The sequence below is a fragment of the Bombina bombina genome, chromosome 2 (assembly GCF_027579735.1).
Source record: "Bombina bombina isolate aBomBom1 chromosome 2, aBomBom1.pri, whole genome shotgun sequence".
Classification (NCBI taxonomy): Eukaryota; Metazoa; Chordata; class Amphibia; order Anura; family Bombinatoridae; genus Bombina; species Bombina bombina.
The window spans coordinates 1135892217-1135916497 of record NC_069500.1 but is presented as its reverse complement, the minus strand read 5'-3'; the positions used below and the strand labels follow the sequence as shown (position 1 = coordinate 1135916497).

Sequence of the window (24281 nt, the reverse complement as noted above, 5' to 3'; positions counted from 1 at the left end):
AAAGTCCAAATTAAACTTAATCCCTTAACCCAATAGGGTATATATGTGTATGTGTGTGTGTGTATATATGTGTATATATATATATATATATATATATATATATATATATATATATATATACATCATGCTGTATTTTGCCTATCATAACGCATGACGTATATACGTCTGAGCTGCAGAAAGCTCCAGCAGTCTTTTCTGTAAAGTTACATCCGAGGGCTGGCGTTTCTAAGCTCCAGGCATCTGCCTACATATGGGACCGGAGCACGATAGTTGCTCCGGTTCTATATGAAGGCAGATGCCAGACCGTTATAGATGGTGACACTCTGTGTCACCATCTGTAACGATTATCTGCTGGACACTGCGGGAGGCAGGTGGGCGGTCCACTAGCGGAGGGGGAGGGAGTGGGATGGGCCCTACACAAAAAAAATGAAGTGAGAAGGATGGATGGGGATCTACGTTACAGCAAAAAAAGGTGGGGTGGGGCCAGTGCCCTCCACTAATATTGACACCCTTGGTAAATATGATCAAAGAAGGGTGTGAAAATCTTTATTGTTTAACCATTTGAGCTTTTGTTCAAAAAATGCACAAAAATACTCTAATGGATATCAAACAGTTGCAAGCACAACACAGGTTTATCCCCCCAAAAAACTTTGTTAAATATGTGTGCCACAATTATTGGCACCCCTATGAATTCATATGAGAAAAATATATTTCTCTTGTTAAGTGTGTTCAGTCCACGGGTCATCCATTACTTATGGGATATATTCTCCTTCCCAACAGGAAGTTGCAAGAGGATCACCCAAGCAGAGCTGCTATATAGCTCCTCCCCTCACATGTCATACCCAGTCATTCTCTTGCAACTCTCAACAAAGAAGGAGGTCGTGAGAGGAGTTAGGAGTTTTTTACTTAATTATTCTTCAATCAAAAGTTTGTTATTTTAAATGGCACCGGAGTGTGCTGTTTTTTCTCTCAGGCAGTATTTAGAAGAAGAATCTGCCTGCGTTTTCTATGATCTTAGCAGACGTAACTAAGATCCACTGGCTGTTCTCGCACATTCTGAGGAGTGGGGTAACTTCAGAAAAGGGAATAGCATGCGGGGTCCCCTGCAAATGAGGTATGTGCAGTAAAATATTTTCTAGGAATGGAATTGACTAAGAAAACACTGCCGATACCCATATGATGTAAGTACAGCCTAAAATGCAGTAGTAGCGACTGGTATCAGGCTGGTAAATGTATGCACAGTAGAGTTATTTTCTAAGGAATAGAATTTGACTGAAAGAATACTGTTAATACTGAAATAATATGAGCCTTAACTGCAGTAGAAGCGACTGGTAGCAGGCTTAGTGATAACTTTACACAACATATGAAATGTTGTTTTTTAAAACGTTTACTGGCATGTTAATCGTTTTGTGAGGTACTTTGGTGATAAATCTCTTGGGGCATGATTTTTTCCACATGGCTAACGTATATTTCTGCATAGAAACCGTTATAGCTGGTCTCCCACTGTTGTAATATGACTGGGAGGGGCTTTTTGTTAGCGCCTTGTTGCGCAGTTAAAATTCAATCATAGTCTTCCTGTTTCTTCCTCCTTGATCCAGGACGTCTCCAGAGAGCTCAGGGGTCTTCAAAATTTATATTTGAGGGAGGTAATCAGTCACAGCAGACCTGTGACAGTGTGTTTGACTGTGATAAAAACGTTAACTGTTAAATTGATTATCCGTTTTTGGGTATTAAGGGGTTAATCATCCTTTTACTAGTGGGTGCAATCCTCTGCTAATTTCATACATTTAATGTAAATATTTGGTTGCTATAACTGAATTTGTTCATTGTTATTTCAACTGTAATTGTCTTTTTGTGTTTTTAAAAGCGCAGCAGCGTTTTTACATTGCTTGAAAATTTTCTGAAAGTAATTTCCAAGCTTGCTAGCCTCATTGCTAGTCTGTTTAAACATGTCTGATACAGATGAATCTGCTTGTTCATTATGTTTAAAAGCCAATGTGGAGCCCAATAGAAATATGTGTACCAATTGTATTGATTTTACTTTAAATAAAGGTCAGTCTTTACCGGTAAAGAAATTATCACCAGACATCGAGGGGGAAGTTATGCCGCCTAACTCTCCTCACGTGTCAGTACCTGCGCCTCCCGCTCAGGAGGTGCGTGATGTTGTGGCGCCAAGTACATCAAGGCCCTTACAAATCACTTTGCAAGATATGGCTAATGTTATGAAAGAAGTATTATCTAATTTGCCTGAGTTAAGAGGCAAGCGCGCTGATGACACGAGAGCCATGTCCGATACTGCGTCACAATTTGCAGAACATGAGGACGGAGAGCTTCATTCTGTGGGTGACGGATCTGATCCAGGGAGACCGGATTCAGAAATTTTAAATTTAAGCTTGAGAACCTCCGTGTATTGCTAGGGGAGGTGTTAGCGGCTCTGAATGATTGTGACACGGTCGCAATCCCAGAGAAGTTATGTAGGCTGGATAAATACTATGCGGTGCCGGTGTGTACTGACGTTTTTCCTATACCTAAAAGGCTTACAGAGATTATTAGCAAGGAGTGGGATAGACCCGGTGTGCCCTTTTCCCCTCCTCCGATATTTAGAAAAATGTTCCCAATAGACGCTACCACACGAGACTTATGGCAGACGGTCCCTAAGGTGGAGGGAGCAGTTTCTACTTTAGCTAAGTGCACCACTATCCCGGTGGAGGATAGTTGTGCTTTCTCAGATCCAATGGATAAAAAATTAGGTTACCTTAAGAAAATGTTTGTTCATCAAGGTTTTATATTACAGCCCCTTGCATGCATTGCGCCCGTCACTGCTGCGGCGGCTTTCTGGTTTGAGTCTGTAGAAGAGGCTATTCGCACAGCACCATTGGATGAGATCATGAACAAGCTTAAAGCACTTAAGCTAGCTAATGCATTTGTTTCGGACGCCGTTGTGCACTTAACCAAACTAACGGCTAAGAACTCCGGATTTGCCATCCAGGCGCGCAGAGCGCTATGGCTTAAATCCTGGTCAGCAGATGTGACTTCTAAATCTAAATTGCTTCATTTTCCTTTCAAAGGGCAAACCTTATTCGGGCCCGGCTTGAAAGAAATTATTGCTGACATTACGGGAGGTAAGGGTCACTCCCTTCCTCAGGATAGGGCCAAATCAAAGGCCAAACAGTCTAATTTTCGTGCCTTTCGTAATTTCAAGGCAGGAGCAGCATCAACTTCCTCCGCTCCAAAACAGGAAGGAACTGCTGCTCGTTACAGACAGGGTTGGAAAAGCAACCAATCCTGGAACAAGGGCAAGCAAGCCAGAAAACCTACTTCTGCCCCTAAGACAGCATGAAGGAAGGGCCCCCTATCCGGAAACGGATCTAGTGGGGGGCAGACTCTCTCTCTTCGCCCAGGCTTGGGCAAGAGATGTCCAGGATCCCTGGACGTTGGAGATCATATCTCAGGGATACCTTCTGGACTTCAAAGCTTCTCCTCCACAAGGGAGATTTCATCTGTCAAGGTTATCAACAAACCTAATAAAGAAAGAGGCATTTCTACAATGTGTACAAGACCTCTTAGTAATGGGAGTGATCCACCCAGTTCCGCGAACGGAACAAGGGCAAGGGTTTTACTCAAATCTGTTTGTGGTTCCCAAAAAAGAGGGAACCTTCAGACCAATCTTGGACCTAAAGACCTTAAACAAGTTCCTAAGGGTTCCATCGTTCAAAATGGAAACTATTCGAACCATCCTACCCATGATCCAAGAGGGTCAGTATATGACCACAGTGGACTTAAAGGATGCCTACCTTCACATACCGATTCACAAGGATCATTATCGGTATCTAAGGTTTGCCTTTCTAGACAGGCATTACCAGTTTGTAGCTCTTCCCTTCGGGTTAGCTACGGCCCCGAGAATTTTTACAAAGGTTCTGGGCTCACTTCTGGCGGTACTAAGACCGCGAGGCATAGCGGTGGCTCCGTACCTAGACGACATTCTGATACAAGCGTCGAGTTTTCAAAATGCAAAGTCTCATACAGAGATAGTTCTTGCATTTCTGAAGTCGCATGGGTGGAAAGTGAACATGGAAAAGAGTTCTCTGTTACCACTCACAAGGGTTCCTTTTCTAGGGACTCTGATAGATTCTGTAGAGATGAAGATTTACCTGACGGAGTCCAGGTTATCAAAGATTCTAAATGCTTGCCGTGTCCTTCATTCCATTCCAAGGCCATCAGTAGCTCAGTGCATGGAAGTAATCGGCTTAATGGTCGCGGCAATGGACATCTCAGACCGCTGCAATTATGCATGCTAAGTCAGTGGAATGGGGATTATTCAGATCTGTCCCCTCTACTGACTCTGGACCAGGAGGCCAGAGATTCTCTTCTCTGGTGGTTGTCTCGGGTTCATCTGTCCAAAGGAATGACTTTTCGCAGGCCAGATTAGACGATTGTAACAACAGATGCCAGCCTACTAGGCTGGGGCGCAGTCTGGAACTCCCTGAAGGCTCAGGGATCGTGGACTCAGGAGGAGAAACTCCTCCCAATAAATATTCTGGAATTAAGAGCAATATTCAATGCTCTTCTAGCTTGGCCTCAGTTAGCAACACTGAGGTTCATCAGATTTCAGTCGGACAACATCACGACTGTGGCTTACATCAACCATCAAGGGGGAACCAGGAGTTCCCTAGCGATGTTAGAAGTCTCCAAGATAATTCGCTGGGCAGAGTCTCACTCTTGCCACCTGTCAGCGATCCACATCCCAGGCGTGGAGAACTGGGAGGCGGACTTTCTAAGTCGCCAGACTTTTCATCCGGGGGAGTGGGAACTTCATCCGGAGGTCTTTGCTCAACTGATTCATCGTTGGGGCAAACCAGAACTGGATCTCATGGCGTCTCGCCAGAACGCCAAGCTTCCTTGTTACGGATCCAGATCCAGGGACCCGGGAGCGGTGCTGATAGATGCTCTAGCAGCACCTTGGGGTTTCAAGATGGCTTATGTGTTTCCTCCGTTTCCGTTGCTGCCTCGATTGATTGCCAGGATCAAACAGGAGAGAGCATCAGTGATTTTGATAGCGCCTGCTTGGCCACGCAGGACCTGGTATGCAGACCTAGTGGACATGTCGTCCTGTCCTCCATGGTCTCTGCCTCTGAGGCAGGACCTTCTAATTCAGGGTCCTTTCAATCATCCAAGCCTAATTTCTCTGAGACTGACTGCATGGAGATTGAACGCTTGATTCTATCAAAGCGTGGTTTCTCGGAGTCGGTTATTGATACATTAATACAGGCTCGGAAACCTGTTACCAGAAAAATTTACCATAAGATATGGCGTAAATATTTATATTGGTGTGAATCCAAGAGTTACTCATGGAGTAAGGTCAGGATTCCTAGGATATTGTCTTTTCTACAAGACGGTTTAGAAAAGGGTTTATCTGCTAGTTCGTTAAAGGGACAGATTTCTGCTCTGTCTATTCTTTTATACAAACGTCTGGCAGAAGTTCCAGACGTTCAGGCTTTTTGTCAGGCTTTAGCTAGGATTAAGCCTGTGTTTAAGACTGTTGCTCCGCCGTGGAGCTTAAACTTAGTTCTTAAAGTTCTTCAAGGTGTTCCGTTTGAACCCCTTCATTCCATTGATATTAAGCTGTTATCTTGGAAAGTTCTGTTTTTGATGGCTATTTCCTCGGCTCGAAGAGTCTCTGAGTTATCTGCCTTACATTGTGATTCTCCTTATCTGATTTTTCATTCAGACAAGGTAGTTCTGCGTACTAAACCTGGGTTTTTACCTAAGGTAGTTTCTAACAGGAATATCAATCAAGAGATTGTTGTTCCATCATTATGTCCTAATCCTTCTTCAAAGAAGGAACGTCTTTTGCATAATCTGGATGTAGTCCGTGCCCTGAAGTTCTACTTACAGGCAACTAAAGATTTTCGGCAAACTTCTTCTCTGTTTGTCGTTTATTCTGGGCAGAGGAGAGGTCAAAAGGCTTCGGCCACCTCTCTCTCTTTTTGGCTGCGTAGCATAATTCGTTTAGCCTATGAGACTGCTGGACAGCAGCCCCCTGAAAGAATTACAGCTCATTCCACTAGAGCTGTGGCTTCCACCTGGGCCTTTAAGAATGAGGCCTCTGTTGAACAGATTTGCAAGGCTGCAACTTGGTCTTCACTTCATACCTTTTCAAAATTTTACAAATTTGACACTTTTGCTTCTTCGGAGGCTGTTTTTGGGAGAAAGGTTCTACAGGCAGTGGTTCCTTCTGTTTAATGTTCCTGCCTTGTCCCTCCCATCATCCGTGTACTTTAGCTTTGGTATTGGTATCCCATAAGTAATGGATGACCCGTGGACTGAACACACTTAACAAGAGAAAACATAATTTATGCTTACCTGATAAATTTGTTTCTCTTGTAGTGTGTTCAGTCCACGGCCCACCCTGTCTTTTTGAGGCAGTTCTAAATTTTAATTAAAACTCCAGTCACCACTGCACCCTATAGTTTCTCCTTTCTCGTCTTGTTTCGGTCGAATGACTGGATATGACATGTGAGGGGAGGAGCTATATAGCAGCTCTGCTTGGGTGATCCTCTTGCAACTTCCTGTTGGGAAGGAGAATATATCCCATAAGTAATGGATGACCCGTGGACTGAACACACTACAAGAGAAACAAATTTATCAGGTAAGCATAAATTATGTTTTGAAGTATATTCCCATTGATATTTTACATTTTTTAAGTACACCTGGGTGACTAGGAACAGGAAATTGTTCAACTATGACTACCTGTCACATGGGGTATAAATATGAGGTAACACATAGGCCAAATTCCCTTTAGTCATTCATCACAATGGGTAAGACCAAGGAATATAGCTGTGATGTGCGGAAAAAGGTTGTTGAGCTTCACAAGATGAGAAGTGGCTATAAGAAAATAGCAAAAGCATTGAAAATGCCTATTTCCACCATCAGGGCAATAATTAAGAAGTTCCAGTCAACTGGGAATGTTATGAATCAACCTGAAGAGGACGTGTGTGTATATATTGTCTCAGTGCACTGTGAAGAGGATGGTTCAAGTGGCCAAAATATCTCCAAGGATCACAGCTGGAGAATTAAAGAAGTTAGTTGTGTCTTGTGGTCAGAAATTCTCCAAAACTGCAATCCAATGTCACCTACATCACCACAAGTTCTTTGGAAGGGTTTCAAGAAAAAAAAGCCTCTACTCTCACCCACGCTACTGGAACTTCAAATGATTGGATTCCATGGTCAGATTAAACCAAAATAGAGCTGTGGGGTGAGATCCCTTGACATGTATTATCCAACCTCATCAGGCATTATAGGAGAAAACTCAGAGCTGTTATCTCTGCAAAGGGGGGTAGCACAAAGTATTGACTAAAAGGGTGCCAATAATTGTGCTATACATATATTTATATTTTTTTAGATAAACCTGTGTTGGTTTTGCTCATACAAACAAACCCTAAACTGCATACTGGCAGACTGTTTGCCAATATCTAAGATGGTGGCGACCAGTGGGGGGTAAGAGAGGGAAGAGAGTTGTTTGGGATGGATCAGGTAGGCATCGTGAAGGGGAGGTTGGAGGGTAATCTCTACACTAAAATTAACCATTCACTGCTGGAAATAAAAGAAGGGAGGTGTTCAGCTGCAATTAGCGGTCTTCTAATTAACAAAAAGCAATGGCAAAGCCATCCATGTCTGCTTTTTCTGAACAAAGGGGATCCCAGAGAATATTTTACTATCATTTGTGTCATGATTGCAGAAGTGGTATGTAAATAATTTCAGTGAGAAACAGAAAGTTTGTGAAAAAGTTAATGATTTTGTTTTAATATGAACGCATTTGGCGGTGAAACGGTGGCATTAAATATAACAAAATATACCTAGATCAATACTTTGCGTTGTCTACTTAAAAAAATTATATATAATTTTGACTGGTACATAATAATTTTAAAAAAAGGCTCTATTTCTGTTTAGATGGAGTGATGGCAAAAATGCTAAAAATTATCCAGTGTTTTGGGCAAATTCCCAGTAGTGAAGGAATTAAATTAATTGGATAGAACATTACATTTAAAACAACTTTCCAATTACTTATATTATAAATTTGGCTTAGTTCTCTTGATATCCTTTTGTTAAAGACAAAATGGAAGGTGATCTCAGGAGTGTGCATGTGTCTTTACTCATGTGGCATCCGTGTTTGCAACATTGTATATAGCAATGTTATACATAGTTGCAAACAATGCTGCCATTGGCAGCTATAAACACGCGTATACTCCTAACAGCCTACCTAGCTTTACTCTTCTACAAAGGATACCATGAGTAGAAAGCACATTTGATAATAGAAATAGATTTGAAAGGTTTTTTTGAATTGCATGCTCTATCTGAATTATTAAAGTTTAAGATTGACTTTACTGTCCCTTTTTAAGTGAGCAATATTCAGGTAATTCTGTGAAAACTACTCCACAAACAACCATCTTGCTATTACTAAATATTTACATTTATTGTTTTGTGGATATGGTCACACTATGTATAAAATGTACCTTTTCCTTCTTAATTTAAGGAGAGTCCACGGCTTCATTCCTTACTGTAGGGAAATACTGAACCTGGCCACAAGGACGAGGCACCCCAGCCAAAGGCTTAAATACCCCTCCCACTTCCCCTGTCCCCCAGTCATTCTTTGCCTTTCGTCACAGGAGGATGGCAGAGAAGTGTCAGAAGATTTCAGAGTTGTTCCTCAGGAGGGATATATGCCTTTCGTTATGGAACTGGAGTTTTAAGTAGTCTTGTCAGCCTCTCAGTGAGAGCATTGACGAAAGTTAGAGTCTGGAGATGCAGGGAGAGTCTTTCTGCGAACCCATCCAGACTGCCTGCTAACAGCTCCTTAAGCAACCAGTGTTGACGGGTTTCACTGTCAGGAGCGATGCTACTAGACTGTCACACTTGAGAGGCTGTGTTTCTGTTCCACAGCATGGATTCTGTTAAGATAGTTTAAATTTTTACTTATGTTGAAATTGCTGAAGACAGGATCACAGTGTGACTTTTTATCTTTATAGAATCTTGGGTTAATATCTCCTGAGGGAGGTTATTGAACAGTGGGGATTAATCAGATGTGTTTTCTTTGATTTATGCTGCTTTATGTGTGAGATTTATTTGGGCTCATAGACTGTTATGCGGTAACAGAACATACAGGTGTTTTACTTTCATTTTGAACGCTGCACAGCTTGTAGCTTGGCATGCTTTTTCTCATAGCAGGGGCAGTCCTGCATTGCACACCACGTGAGCAGGTGTTGTCACACTTTCATTTTCTCTTTCCTGACAGAGCTAGCTGTCAGAGAGGTCGCTTCTTCTCTGGTTGCCTGGGTCTAGGAGGTGGTGAGTGCCCCAGTCATTGGGGGTATAAAGGTGCCGTTTTCCATCTAAAGGGGAAGAGAGTCCACGGCTTCATTAATTACTTGTAGGAAATAAGAACCTGGCCACCAGGAGGAGGCAAAGACATCCCAGCCAAAGGCTTAAATACCTCCCCCTCTTCCCCTCATCCCCCAGTCATTCTTTGCCTTTCGTCAGAGGAGGTTGGCAGAGAAGTGTCGGAAGATTCGGAGTAGTCTCTTATGGAGGATAGTAATCTTCGGAATGGGACTGGAGTTTTAAGTAGTCCTGTCAGCCCCTCAGTGAGAGCTTGGGTGAAAGTTAGAGTCCGGAGATGCAGGGAGAGTCTTTCTGCAAAACAATTCTGACTTATTTTAACAGCTCCATAAGCAATCAGCGTTGACGAGTTACGCTGCCTGCTTTCTACACTCAAGTCCATGTCAGGAGCAATGCTACTACACTGTCACACTTGAGAGGCCGTGTTCCTGTTCCACGGCATAGATTCTGGTAAGATCGTTTCATTTTTTATACACATAATGATAACGCACAAGACAGGGTCACAGTGTAATACATTTTATCTTTATAGAATCAAGGGTTTAATATCCCTGGTAGGGGAATTATTGAACAGGGGGTGTTTATACATAATATTGTTTATTGTGTCATTGCTGTGACATGTGTGAGATGAGCCTCTGGAAATGGGTGAACTTAGCGTTTTCTCCCTAGTGCAGGGGCGGTCCTGCAAGGTATTTGTTCTGATCGTGTGTGGCCTACTCGACTTCCTTGCTTGACCGGCGGTGCAGGAGACGTAACGGTTTCTGTGGTCCGGGTCATAGGAGGTGTTGAGTGCCCCGGCCATTGGAGGTTATAAGGGTGCCATTTTTTATATGTATAACTAGTCCATAATAAAGCTGTAAGCTATGGAGGACTCTGACGGGTTAGAGGGTACTCCCTCTTTAACTAAGTCTAGTAATTGTGTTTATTGTGAGGACTTTCCGGTAGATCTGCCTGCTCAACTATGTTCCACATGCCTTGATAAAGTCACGACATCTAGAAAGAATAGGATGTCTAGTACTACTGAGCCGTCCACCTCTGAGGGTTCCCCGTCCCGTGAGGTGCGTTCCCTACATTCATCTCCGAGTACTCATGCAGCTCCCCAGGGCATGACTTTCTCCTACGGGAGAGATCCGTTTGCCGTCAGATTTTGCGGATTTATTGCAAACGGCGGTCTGTAAGGTGATTAGTGCCTTACGACTTTCTGCCAAGCGCAAGCGTAAGGTAAAATATGGCGATCCAACCCAGGCATCTACGCCAATAAATATTTCATAAAGATTATCCGCTGATGAGGATGACTCTGATTCTTCGGAGGACGTTCCTTTTGGGTCAGAGTCTATGTTGTCGACGGCAGAGGAGCCTGACTTTCGGTTTAGGGTGGAAAATTTGCGCTTTTTGCTGAAGCAAGTGCTTGTTACCCTCGAGGTTCCAGAACCGAAGCTACCGGAGGAACCTTCGATTCTTAAGCTTGATAAAGTATATGAGGACAGGGTGGTGCCTCAGACCTTCCCGGTTCCTGTTAAGATGGCTAACATTATTAAGAATGAATGGGAGAGATAAGGTTCTTCCTTTTCCTCTTCTTTTTCCTTTAAGAAGCTGTTCCCCATCCCGGACTCTCTGCTCAAGCTAGAGGGACTGTCCCTAAGGTGGATGGTGCTATCTCTACACTCGCAAAGCGGACAACGATTCCTCTTGAGGATAGTTCATCGTTTAAAGAGCCCATGGATAAAAAGTTACAGAACATGTTAAGAAAAGTGTTTCAACATACAGGGTTTGTTTTTTTGTCAGCCGGCAGCGGCGGTAGCTGCGGTTGCCAGTGCTGCAACATATTGGTGCGAGGTTCTGTCTGACATAGTCGAGAGGGAGACTCCCCTCGATGAGATACAGGAAATAATTAAGGCTTTGAGGGTCGCTAATTCTTTTATTTGTGATGCCAATGTGCAAATTATTCGTCTGAACGCTAAGGTGTCAGGTTTTCTGTATTAGCCCACAGGGCTCTGTGGCTAAAGTAGTTGTCTGTGGACATGACCTCTAAGTCTAGATTGCTATCCCTTCCATTTCAGGGAAAGATCCTTTTCGGTCCAGGATTGGACTCGATCATATCCACGGTTACGGGAGGCAAGGGCGCTTTCCTACTGCAGGATAAGAAGGTTAATCCTAAGGGATCTACTTTTCGTCCCTTTCATGCAGACAAGGCCTAATGCCAACAGCCCGCCGCAAAAGCGGATCAGTCCAAGGGCACTTGGAAACCAGCTCAGTCTTGGAATAAGTCCAAGCAGAACAAAAAGCCCACCGAAACAAAGTCAGCATGAAGGGGCGGCCCTCGACAGTTCTCCAGGCCAAGTAGGGGGCAGATTATCTCTCCTCAGAAGCCTGGTTGCAGGATGTTCAGGACCCTTGAGGTCTGGAGGTTGTCGCCCAAGGATACAGGATAGGGTTCAGGTCTCATCCACCCAGGGGCAGATTCCTCCTGTCAAACCTATCTTCTAGTCCAGAAAAGAGACACTTTTCTGGAATATGTGAGGGATCTCTCTTCCCTCAGAGTAATTGTACTGGTACCACCAGCAGAAAAGGGTCTAGGGTACTATTCAAACCTTTTTGTGGTCCCAAAGAAGGAGGGCACGTTCCGCCCGATTCTGGACCTAAAATGTTTAAACAAATTTCTGGCTGTTCCATCGTTCAAAATGGAAACGATCGGATCTATTCTGCCCCTAGTTCAAGAGGGTCAGTTCATGACGACAATAGACTTGAAGGATGTCTACCGTAATGTGTCTTTTCACAGGGACCTGAGATTTGCATTCCTGGACCAACATTTCCAGTTTGTGACCCTTTCCTTTTGGTCTGGCAATGGCCCAGAGAGTCTTCACAAAGGTTCTGGGGGTGCTACTTGCAGTTGCCAGATCCAGAGGCATTTCTGTGGTGCCCTATCTGGATGACAATCTAGTCCAGGCACCATCGTTCAGTCTCGCAGAGGATCACTCGAGGGCTCTTCTTCTTTTACTCCAATCCTAAATACTAAACTACCCAGATATGGGTCGAGGTCCAGGGATCATCAGGCGGAGACAATAGATGAATTAGCGGTGCCTTGGAGGTTCAATCTAATCTACCTGTTTCCGCGTTTACCACTCCTTCCTCGAGTTGTGGCCCGGATCAAGCAGGAGCAGGCGTCAGTAATACTGTTTGTTCCATTGTGGCTGTGAAGGAAGTGGTTCGCGGACCTATTGAGGATGTCATCTTCTCCTCCATGGAAGTTACCTTGTCGCAGGGATCTGCTGCAACAAGGTCCTTTTGTTCGTTAAAATCTAGATTCTCTGAGGCTGACTGCGTGGAGATTGAACGCTTAGTCCTAGCCAAGAGAGGTTTTTCAGAGAGAGTTATTGATACTCATCCAAGCTCGTAAGCCATTTACTCGTCGCATCTATCATAAGGTGTGGAGAACCTACTTATTCTGGTGTTAAGAGCGTGGTTTTGCTTGGCATAAGGTTAAGGTTGCCAGGATTCTGCTGTTTCTCCAGGATGTTCTGGAAAAGGGTCTTTCGGCCAGTTCCTTGTCTGTTTTACTGTTTGGCCTTGTCTGTTTTACTGCACATGAGGTTCTCTGAGCTTCCAGATGTTCAGTCTTTTTTGTTAGGACTCTGATTAGGATCAGACCTGTGTTCAGATCTTCGGCTCCACCTTGGAGTCTGAATTTGGTTCTTAAAGTTTTGCAATGGGCTCCATTTGAGCCTATGCATGAAATTGATATTAAATTGTTGTCCTTGAAAGTTCTCTTTCTACTGGCTATTGCCTTGGCGCGCAGAGTATATGAGATTGCCGCCTTGCAATGTGAGCCTCCTTATCTGGTGTTCCATTTGGATAAGGCTGTCCTACTAAGTTAGATTTTCTCCCTAAAGTTGTGTCAGATCGTAACATCAATCAAGAAATTGTGGTCCCTTCTTTGTGTCCTAATCCTTCTTCTTCAAAGGAACGTTCACTTCATAATTTGGACGTGGTTTTTGCTTTGAAGTTTTATCTTCAAGCTGCTAAGGATTTTAGACAAACTTTTTCCTTGTTTGTGGCATATTCTGGGAAGCGTAAGGGTCAAAAGGTCTCTTTACCTTCCTTATCTTTTTTGGTTGAGGAGTCTTATCCACTTAGTCTGTGAAACAGTGGGACATAGTCCTCCTCAGAGAATTATGGCTCATTCTACTAGAGCAGTGGCTTCCTCTTGGGCCTTTAAGTACGGGGCCTCTATGGATCAGATTTGTAAGGAGGCTACCTGGTCCTCCTTAGACACTTTTTCTAAATTCTACAAATTTGATGTTTTTCCTTCTGCTGAAGCAGCCTTTGGGAGAAAGGTTTTGCAGGCTGTAGTGCCCTCAGATTAGGGTCCGCCTCTTTTTTGTCCCTCCCGTTATCATTCAGTCTCCTCTAGAGCTTGGGTATAAGTTTCCCAACAGTAAGGAATGAAGCTGTGGACTCTCCTTATATTAAGAAGGAAAACATAAATTATGCTTACCAGATAATTTCATTTCCTTCTGTATAAGGAGAGTCCACGGCTCCCGCCCGTGCTTCTCCAATGGGCAGATCCCTAAATGCTTTTCTTATGGCACCTTTTATACCCGGATATTTTTCCTACTGTTCCTTGTTCCCTTGGCAGAATGACTGGGGGGTAGGGGAAGTGGGAGAAGTATTTAAGCCTTTGGCTGGGGTGTCTTTGCCTCCTTCTGTTGGACAGGTTCAGTATTTCCCAACAGTAAGGAATGAAGCCGTGGACTCTCCTTATACAGAAGGAAATGAAATTATCTGGTAAGCATAATTTATGTTTTTACTATTATCAAATTTGCTTTGTTCTCTTGGTATCTTTTGTTATATAGAGTTAATCTAGGTAGGCAGATAGGGGCTCAGGAAAATGCTTGTGTCCAGAGGGGGTTTTATGTCCCTTTTAAGGTCTGTTTCTCAACTGCTCTGAAGAAGAGGCATGCTATACCTACAGGCACAAAATCACAGTTTTGAGAACTTTTAAACCAAGAATATGTTATGATATATTCTAGATAGAAAAAAATGTTCATTCAAATCTTACAGAAACCTCTAGGAGAGCATGACATTGTGAATGGATTAAGAGAATTAATTCACCAAAAAATGAAACCTTGCAGCTATGAATATACAGTATTAATAGGTGTGAAGAGGGCACTAAAAAGCTAACACTATAGTTTAGCTTTTAGCTATGATAAGATCAAACCATTTAATAGAAAATATTAAAGATATATATATAAATACTGTATATAATATATATGTATATCTATAAAAAGAGATAAAAGTGATGTCAGCTTCAAATTTGTTCAGTCAAAGAATAGGTAATATAAACCAAAAGTAGATTTAGGGACGTCTCCCTGTTTTAGATAATATCAAGTGTTCCACTTGGGATTAGCTTTTTGTCCTACAAATGTGTGTTAGAACAAACATTAAAAAAACATTAAAAACAAAAGTCAGAGACCACCTTTATATAAGATCAGTCAGTGGTTTACTGATATCTCACAGATACTCCATATCACTTATAGATTTCAGCGTTGCAAAGCCAAATAGAACCACTCACAGTACCTTGTCATCCGCCTTTTGTCTTTGGGAAGTATGTGGAATGTCTCTCAAACCGTTTACCTGCGGCAAGTGAAACCTTCTCCATGCGATACTCCTCCGGCATTGTGCAGTTGGTAGCCGATGTGCTGTGCCACTTCACACCTATTAATAACGTTTTTTTCTGTTTATAAGCTAGTGAGGAGCTTATTTAGAAGATTGGCACAATGCCCTCTGCGCCTACTCCTTTTATCTTTTAGCCATGAATATACAGCCTCATGCTACATAATTAAAAACAAATCATTATTTCAACCTCTGTATTATAATGTATCTTAAATATAAATCTTTAGATCAATATTTCCTCAAGAAACATTTTTTTAAATAAATAATAAAAATCATTTGAAATCATTGATTTTTATCCACCCTGCCCTGTATCATGGGACAGCAGTCAGCCAAACACAAAATGGATATACTGTGCACTTTTGCACATGCTCAGTAGGAGCTGGAGCCTCAGAAAATGTGTATATAAAAAATGTGCACGTTTTGATAGTATATTTTATTTATACTGCATGCTGTATCTGAATCATGAAAATTAATTTTGACTTTAGTGGCCATTTACAAGCAAGTTTCTGTTACTTCAAATTTCTTTCTCGTTGAAGTGCTCCTTAGTCCAGAAAACATTGGGAACCACTGCTATAAAAATATGGGCCCACCGTGTTATAAATGAGTTATCCTAGATTTAAAAGCATATTCTTCTTAAAGGGACATTATACCTAAAATATTTCTATCATAATTCAGATAGAGCATATAATTTTAAACAACATTCCAATTGACTTCTATTATATAATTTACATTTTCTCTTGGTATCCTTTGTTGAAAATCACACCTAGATAGGCTCAGAAGCTAGGAGCTAGATGTTGATTGGTGGCTGCTCATATGTGCATCTTATTAGTTTACCACTGTGTTGAGATAGCTCCCTTCCATAAAGGATATCACGAGAATGATCAAAATTTATACTAGAATTAAAATGGGAAAGTTGTTTAAAATTGTATTTTCTATCTGAATCATGAAAGAGAAAAAAAATCTAAATCTTTACACTTATTTCTTCAATATTTAAACAACTAATACAATTTTAAATATTTATATATTGTAGACATTATCATGCATAGTAACTTTGTTTTAATTCTTTTCTCCGGTTCTTGAGTGGGAAAAGTTTTTTTTCCACAGATAGTTCCTCATAGGGATGTACATTTGGATCTTTCGTGAGGATCCAAATGTGGAACTAGGCAGCGGCTCATCCCCTTTGAATATTTTTGTAGTTAGATTGATTGATTCTTGTAAAAGATCCCCAATCTAAGATCTGGATTTATCCAAAGGGCACAATCCTCACAAAAGATCTGAATGTACATCCCTAGTTCCTGACCTTCTAGACCTGTAGCTCATTTCAACATTAACCCTGTTGTTACAGGTGTTTTCTTTGTTTTGTTTTTTATTTTTAGCCAGTTACTTTTTGATAGTCTGTTATTGTTTGTGGCTGTAAAAACTTTGCATGTTTCCGCATTTTAAAATGGTGTCACTTCAGTGTGTGACCATCATAATCTGAATGATACTTATTCCCCCCCACTTATTATTTATATTTATTTAACACTTTCATGTCTATGGCTTAAAGGGGTATGAAACCCAATTTTTTTTCTTCAGATAGAGCTTGCAGTTTTTAAGCAACTTTCTAATTCCTGATATCAACTTTTCTTCGTTCTCTTGGTATTGTTATTTAAAAACAGGAATGTAAAGCTTTGGAGCCAGTCCATTTTTGGTTCCGCACCTAGGTAGCACTTTTTTTTAATAAATATTCTTGTAAGATTTAATTTCTGTATGATCTTTTTTTGGAGAAGTTTTTAACTAGACATCATTTGTCTGTGGTGAGTTGGCAGCGGACAAGCAGCATTTACTGTATACTCTATTTGACCCAATTTGTGTTTCATGTACCCTTAACTGGCATTAGTACGCTTGCATGAGTGAGCCTGCACCACAACAGCTTCAAAACGGACTCTGCAGCTTGATAAATGGCTTTAATTTGAAACATTTAATTTTGGATTACATATTCATGGCATTGTTTTAGATTCCCTATAAAACTGGTGTGGTCCATCCATTCTACAACAATGCTTCTATTCAAGAGTGGTTTTATTTTTTAATTCATTCATTTTCTTTGTAGATGGAATCAGTGTGTTCTAAATAATTTTGTTGTTGTTTTTTAATTTTCAACAAACTTTATTCCAAAATAAGCATATTACAGCAAAATAACAATTTAACAGTTTACAGAGATAATAACAAAAAGGTATAAAGTTTCAATTAGTAGCGAAGAGACAAACAAACAAAATTGCATTATCGAGAGTTAAAGGGACACTCAATCAGAATTAAACTTTCATTATTCAGATAGAGCATGCCATTTTAAACAACTTTACAATTTACTTCCATTAACTAAATGTACACAGTCTTTTTATATTTAAACTTTTTGAGTCACCATCTCCTACTGAGCATGTGTAAGAATAAGTGTGTATGCATTTGTGAATGGCTGATGGCTGTCACATGGTACGTGTATGCATTTGTGATTGGCTGATGGCTGTCACATGGTACAGGGGGAGTGGAAAAAGACATAACTTTTAAAATTGTCAGAAAAAAAATCTACTGCTCATTTGAAGTTCAGACTAAGTGATATTGCATTGTCTTGTTATCTTGCATCTGTTGATTATGTAAATCTACTGTGTTGACTGGTCCTTTAAGACATTCATCCTAAAGAAATTTTATAGCAAGATAATCATCTTGTTTGGTTAAACACCAGGTAATGATACTTTTCTAGAAATAATACTAAAGTGACAGTTACTCCAGTCCTCTAAAGATGGTACTTCCTTCTTTTTGCATAATCTGGGGATTAGCTTTATAGCACAGTTAAACATAATACTTAAAAGTGTAATCCTTAATTTGTATTTCATTTTAGGAATTTTATTAAACAGACATATTGTAGGATCAACTGGTATGGGAATAATCATCTCAAGGGTAACTATATTCCAGTATGGGATAATGCAGGGCAAACCACCATATATGTAGTAATGTGCCTCCTTGCCTGCACTACCTCTAGCATAAAGCTGAGGAATTCTGTGTTCTAAATAATGTTATTTTCAAAATGAAGACAAATGGATTTGATGTGTAAACCAGTTTCCTTTGATTGAAATAGCTGTGGTGTGAATGGATGTTTGCTTCAGACAAATGCTTTTTAACAGTAAGTACAACTACTTTATTAAGAGTGTAAGGGTGTAATAGTTTAAACAGATACTAGGACAGTGATTAAATAACAGAGTATTGCTATATTCACATACACCTAATTGGGGGCTGTTAAAGCACATATATGCACCCTGCTGCAAATTTATGCTGTAACTTTTTATTAACGGAATAATTCAATTTTAACTGGAGCTAAACTGCCTCTCAGCCAGTCAGGATTAACACTAATTTAGAAAATATTATATACATAAAATGCTCATAGGATTGATTTGTAGACAATGACTATATTAAAGTTATCCTTACTTTAAACTCTTGATATAAGTTGACTACACCAAATAGTGCTATTATATTCTAATTTAGCACAGAATGTTACTCTTTTAAATTTATGAGTCATTTGTATAGTTAACAGTCCTGGTCATCAGTTTGAGTGATTTAGTTAGCTAAATGATCCTTTAAAAAAATGCGGAATCCCCCCAAAAATATGTTTAGGTTAAACTAAGGTCACATTCTATCTGTCTGCGTTATTCTGGGACCGATTTATCGATTTTAATTAGTCCTGGAGACATGAATGATAATGCACTTATGAGAATAAAATGTATTCTTCTGCACACTATTATATATTGTTTTCTAGGGAAGAATATGATATATCAATGCAGAATGTAGTTCTTTTAATTTGGACAAATGCTTGTCAGGAGAATTATAAATAGTGTACAAAACAGAGGAGTTTTTTTTAAGATTTATTCTCCTGGGTTACACTTTACATTAGTGTTCCTTACATTATCCTAATTGCTTGGTTTAAAATTTTTATCTGTGTAGTTTTACACAAATAAATACTATAACAATAATAATATAACAATAATTATAATAGCAAGCTCCAGTAAAATCTGTCACACACTATTTAAAGGGACAGTTAAAGTCCTAATTAGACATTCATGATTTAGACAGAGCATACAATTTTAAACAACTTTCCAATCTACTTCTATTATCTAATTTGCTCCCTTCTCTTGTTATCTTTTGGCTGAAATGTTTATTCAGGTAAACTCAGGGGCAGCAAAGAACCTAGGTCCTAGCTGCTGATTGGTGGCTGTGTATATATATATATATATATATATATATATATATATATATATATATATATATATATATATAATCGATTTGTCAATGGCTCACCCATGTGTACAATTAGAAACTAGTAGTGCATTTCTGCTCAACCGGCAAATGATACCAAGAGAATGAAGCAAATTTGATCATAAAAGTATACTGGAAAGTTGTTTAAAATTGTTTGTTTTACCTAAATCATGAAAACATTTCCATCTTAATGGTAGGAGAGTCCACTGCTTCATTCATTACTTTGGGAATCAAGAACCTGGCTACCAGAGGAGGCAAAGACACCCCAGCCAAAGGCTTAAATACCTCCCCCACTCCCCTCATCCCCCAGTCATTCTTTGCCTTTCGTCACAGGAGGTTGGCAGAGAAGTGTCGGAAGATTTGGAGTAGTCTCTTATGAAGGGTATTACTCTTCGAAATGGGACTGGAGTTTTAAGTAGTCCTGTCAGCCTCTCAGTGAGAGCATGGGTGAATGTTAGAGTCCGGAGATGCAGGGAGAGTCTTTCTGCAAACCCATCCTGACTCATTTTAACAGCTCCATTAGCAATCGGCGTTGACGAGTTTCGCTGCCTGCTATTCTTCTCTCAAATCCATGTCAGGAGCAATGCTACTACCCTCTCACACTTGAAGGGCCGTGTTCCTGTTCCAGGGCGTTGATTCTGGTAAGATCGTTTAATTTATTTATATGTGATAACGCTAGAAGACAGGGTCACAATGTGGCTCCTTTTTCTTTATAGAATCTAGGGTAATACCCTCGGAAGGGGGTTATTGAACAGGGGGGATTTTATTATGCATAATATTGTTTGTGTTTTCTGCTGCACTTGTGTGAGATGGGGCTCTGTCAGTGTGGAACAGTCCGTTCAATAGTGAGAGATTGAGATGGGCTTTTTTTGGCGCGTCCTCTCGAATGCTGGTTGCAGTCCTGCATGGCACTCCATGTGACTGGGTGTGGCCTCTGTAACTTACTGTTTCTCGACCTGAGTTCGATGGAGACGAAAGCTGTTTCTTGTAGTCCAGGTCATAGGAGTTGGTGAGTGCCCCGGCCATTGGGATATAAAGGTGCCATTTATTTTTTGATCAAGTCCGTAATAAAGGCGCAAACTATGGAGTACTCTGATATGCTAGAGGATACTCTTTTCCACATGCTTTGACAATATTGCTATATTTTAAAAAGAATAAAGTATTTAGTATGACTGAGCCGTCTACCTCTGAGGGTTCTCTGCCCTCGAGGTGCATTTCCTATTATCATCTCCGATTACGCAAGCAGTTCCCCAGGGCACTACTAATCCTCCTACGGGAGGGGCCCTTTGGCCTCCAGACTTCGCTGATTAGTTGCTTCCTGCGGTTTCTGCTGCAATTAATGCAATGCCTCGCCCTACTAACCGGCAAGCCGAAGGTACGGCACTGCTATCCGTCTCAGGGGTCTTCGACTCCGCTGGATGTCTCAGACAGATTATCCGCCGAGGAGGACAACTCCAACTTATCGGAGGATGTCGCTTCTGGGTTGGAATCGGCTACTTCTAGGCCTCCGTCCGCAGAGGAACCAGATTTTAAATTTAAGATGGAGCATTTGCACTTTCTGCTGAAGGAGGTGCTTGCTACGTTTGAGGTTTGCGCTGCAGAACCTGTTGGCACTCTATAAATACCTGATAATAATTATAAGGTTCCGGAACCAAAGCTTACGGCGGAACCTTCGATCCCTAAACTGGATAGGGTTTACGAGGACAGGGTAGTGCCCCAGGCCTTCCCGGTTCCTGTCAAGATGGCTAACATTATTAAGAATGAATGGGAGAAACTTGGTTTATCCTTTTCCCGCTCTTCTTCTTTTTAAAAGCTTTTACCCATTTCGGACGTGCAGCTTGAACTGTGGGGAACTGTCACTAAGGTGTATGATGTAATCTCCACGCTCGCTAAGAGAACGATTATTCCGCTAGAGGATAGCTCCTCTTTCAAGGAACCCATGGATAAAAAGATGAAGTCCATGTTGCGGAAGATGTTCCAACTCACGGGGTTTGTTTTCCAACCGGCGGCGGCAGTCGCTGTGGTGACTGGTGCGGCTACCTACTGGTGTGATGCTCTATCGACAATGGTCGAGGTGGAGACTCCCTTGATGAGATTCTAGAATGAATCAAGGCCTTAAGGGTAGCACATTCATTTATTTGTGATGCTAACATGCAGATCATTTGCCTGAATGCTAAGACATCAGGTTTTTCTGTTTTAGCCCGCAGGGCTCTGTGGCTAAAGTTGTGGTCTGCTGATATGACTTCCAAGTCTCGCTTGCTTTCTCTCCCATTCAAGTTTTGTTTGGCCCGGGCCTGGATTCTATTATATCTACGGTCACGGCTGGCAAGTGTGCCTTCTTACCTCAGGATAAGTAGGTCAATCCTTAGGGATTTACTTTTCGTCCCTTTCGTGCGGACAAGTTTCAGTGCCAGCAGCCTGCCGCAAAGTCTGAGCAATCCAATGGATCTTGGAAACAAGCTAGCTCTTGGAATATGTCCAAGCAGAACAAGAAGCCCGCCGAGTCAAAGTCGGCATGAAGGGGCAGCCCCCGATCCATCCCCGGATCAGGTAGGGGGGAGACTATCTCTTTTTGCGGAGGCCTGGAGAAGAGACGTTCTAGACCCTTGGGTTCTGGAGGTCATTGCCCAGGGTTACAGGATAGGTTTCAAGTCATATCTGCCCAGGGGCAGATTCCTCCTGTCAAACATATCTTTAAGACCAGAAAAGAGAGACGCCTTCCTAGGGTGTGTAAGGGATCTCTCATCTCTCGGGGTAATCGTCCCAGTTCCTCTGGCAGAAAGAGGTCTGGGGTATTATTCAAACCTTTTCGTGGTCCCAAAGAAGGAGCGCACGTTTCATCCAATTCTGGACCTAAAGGCCCTAAACAAGTTTTTGTCAGTTCCATCGTTCAAGATGAAGATGATCGAGTCAATTTTGCCCCTGGTTCAAGAAGGGCAAGTCATAACGACTATAGACCTGAAGGATGCTTACCTTCACATTCTAATACACAAGGATCACTTCCGGTTTCTAAGATTCGCTTTCCTGGACCAACACTTCCAGTTTGTGGCACTTCCGTTTGGCCTGGCAACTGCCCCAAGAGACTTTACAAAGATTCTGGGAGCTCTTCTTGCAGTAGCGAGAGCCAGAGGGATTGCAGTGGTGCCTTATCTGGACGATATCCTGGTCCAGGCTCCATCCTACAGTCTTGCGGAGGATCATTCGAGAGCTTTTCTCCTTCTCCTTTGATCCCACTGGTGGAAGATAAACGAAGGAAAGAGTTCATTGGTCCCCAGCAACAGGGTGGATTTCTGGGGTACGATAATAGATTCTTCAGCCATGAAGATATTCTTGACAGATCAGAGACGTTGCAAGCTTGCGTCCAACTGTCTAGCTCTTCAGACATCCTCCAGGACATCTGTGGCCAGGTGTAAAGAGGTGATCAGGCTCATGGTATCCAGCATAGATGTCATTCCATTCACCAGGTTCCATCTCAGACATCTTCAGCTGTGCTTGTTGAGCCAATGGAACGGCGATCATTCAGATCTGTCCCAACAGATATCTCTGGACAGACCGGTGAGGGAGTCCCAATCTTGGTTGACCCAACCGGGGCAGTTGTCACAGGGGACATCTTTTTTTTAAACCATCCTGGGAGATCGTGACCATGGATGCAATTCTATCAAGATTGGGAGCTGTTTGGGGTGCCAGAAGGGCACAGGGCAGATGAACTCGAGAGGAGTCGAGTCTACCTATAAATATTTTGGAACTTCGACCGATATTCAACGCTCTGAGGGCTTGGCCCCTTCTGGGGTCGTCCAGATTCATCAGATTCCAATCGGACAACATTACCTCGGTGGCTTACATAAACCACCAGGGGGGGCAAGAAGCTCCCTAGCCATGAGGGAAGTATCTCGGATTCTGGAATGGGCAGAGATTAACAATTGTTCGCTCTTAGCGATCTACTTTCCGGTGTGGACAACTGGGAAGCGGATTTTCTGAGCAGATAGACGTTTCATCCAGGGGATCCCGAGATGTTCGCGGAGATCTGCAGCAGATGGGGGATGCCAGAGATAGATCTCATGGCATCCAGACTCAATTTCAAGCTACCCAGATATGGGTCGCGATCCAGGGATCCCCATGCCGAACTTATAGATGCCTTGGCGGTACCCTGGGACTTCAACCTAATTTACATATTTCCACCGTTGCCTCTTCTACCTCGTGTAGTGGGCCGCATCAAGCAGGAGCAAGCTTTGGCTGTTCTGATTGCTCCATCGTGGACGAGGAGGATGTGGTTTGCAGATCTGGTGGGGATGTTGTCATCTCCGCCGTGGAGGTTACCTTGTCGCAGGGATCTGCTGGTTCAAGGTCCTTTTCTACATCAAAATCTCGATTCTCTGAGGCTGACTGCGTGGACTTTAAATGACTAGTCTTAGCCAATAGAGGATTTGCAGAAAAAGTGATTGACACTCTCGTTCAGGCCAGGAATCCGGTCACTCGACGCATCTACCACAAGGTGTGGAGTACCTACTTGTCCTGGTGTGAAGAACGAGGATATCCCTGGCATAAGGTCAGGTTATCCAGGATTTTGGTCTTTCTCCAGGACAGTCTGGATAAGGATCTTGCCGCAAGTTCCCTAAGGGGACAGATCTCGGCTTTATTTGTACTGTTGCATAAGAAGCTTGCGGAGCTTCCTGACATTCAGTCTTTTGTGCAGGCTCTTGATAGGATCAGGCCTGTATTCAGAAATCTAGCTCCTCCTTGGAGCTTAAACTTGGTTCTTAAGGTTTTGCAGAGGGCTTCGTTTGAGCCTATGCATACCCTTGACATTAAGGTTCTTTCATGGAAGTCCTATTATTACTGGCTATTGCTTCGGCACGCAGTCTCTGAGCTGGCAGCCTTGCAATGTGAGCCTACTTGGTTTTTCATGCTGATAAGGCTGTTCTTCGCACTGGATT

General features: G+C 42.0%; 1 protein-coding gene across 1 annotated transcript in view; it reads left to right on the top strand.

Moving 5' to 3' along the window:
• TMEM192 (transmembrane protein 192) overlaps positions 1-24281 on the top strand; it is a 199214-nt gene that overhangs the window by 160033 nt on the left and 14900 nt on the right. The gene's annotated exons all lie outside the window — the stretch shown is intronic.